Below are 1,272 nucleotides of genomic sequence, written 5' to 3'. Positions count from 1 at the left end.
AGAGAGAGAGAGAGAGAGAGAGTATATATATATATATATAAACAAGTTAAAAATAAATAAATATAATGTATACAATATATATTTGAATGTCACCACATTGAGGCCGATTGAGGAACACTAAAGCCGCTCTCGGATTCCGCAGACGTCGAGAGGAAACAAAGAAATTATTTTCACAACTTTTTCCAGCCGTGACTTGTAAATATTTCGGCATCTTTTGATTTCTATTTTCCGGGAGAGAACACGGCTCTGCTGTCAAATCCAATATATAAGAGAGCGGAATACATCTTCGGGGACTTGTTTGGAACGGGGAAAAGCTGCTGAGAACAAGGATTACCTTTTATTCCCGTCTTGGTGGATTCTTTCCTTCGCTCTCCTGTAAGTTAATAAAACGCTATTTCTGGTGTTTGATTTGTTCCGGAAATGTAGCGAAAGTCTGCGGAGTCCTTTTGTTATTTTCATCATTAAATATCAGAGACGCTCTTTGAGCCTTCGCATGGGCCCCGGTCAGAGACTACGAATCTTGGTGACGCCGCAGGGGAATGAAAGCTTTGGGCGCTGTGCTGCGTGAGGGGCGCAATTCGCAGTAATGTGTCACGGTTGGGGGGCAGAGAGGGGATTTAGTGACGCCGATCGTAGCATCGGCCTCTCAGAGGTGTGACAGATACACTCCCTGTGTGGTGACACAAAGAAAACAATCGTATCACTGGATACACCATCCACACTACAGAGCATGGATGGAAGAATCTCCCCTGCCTGGCTGTCAGAATACCCGAATGGTGACTGTATCTGATTGGTTGCATTCACTATTCGGCCAACAATTTCCTTCCCCCGACTCCTTCTACAAAAGTCAACAAGCCCCAACTTTTATCTTTAAAAAAACATCCATCCTTCATCTAATGTCATCAGTCTGCTGCAGGCAGGAGGAAGCATTTCCTCAGTCTCCCCTCCCCCAGTGATCAGTCTGCTGCAGGCAGGAGGAAGCATTTCCTCAGTCTCCCCTCCCACAGTGATCAGTCTGCTGCAGGCAGGAGGAAGCATATCCTCAGTCTCCCCTCCCCCAGTCCTCCCCCTAGTGTTATGCGGACATATTACTTAGAATGCACTTGATATTTTAAATAATCTGATTTTAAAGATTATAATATTATCTATCTATCTATCTATCTATCTATCTATCTATCTATCTATCTATCAGTCTATCTATCTATCTATCTATCTATCTTTAGTAATAATAATCTAAAATTGATATATATATAGTAATATTAATAGCAAAAA

General features: G+C 42.2%; 1 long non-coding RNA gene across 1 annotated transcript in view; it reads left to right on the top strand.

The window, feature by feature from the left end:
- The window catches only part of LOC108788169, a 380,303-nt gene that overhangs the window by 262,832 nt on the left and 116,199 nt on the right, over positions 1 to 1,272 (top strand). The gene's annotated exons all lie outside the window — the stretch shown is intronic.

This window comes from Nanorana parkeri, unplaced genomic scaffold (assembly GCF_000935625.1).
Source record: "Nanorana parkeri isolate BGI_ZX_2015 unplaced genomic scaffold, ASM93562v1 scaffold309, whole genome shotgun sequence".
In the NCBI taxonomy this organism is placed as follows: domain Eukaryota; kingdom Metazoa; phylum Chordata; class Amphibia; order Anura; family Dicroglossidae; genus Nanorana; species Nanorana parkeri.
This window is presented reverse-complemented; position numbering and strand designations above follow the sequence as displayed.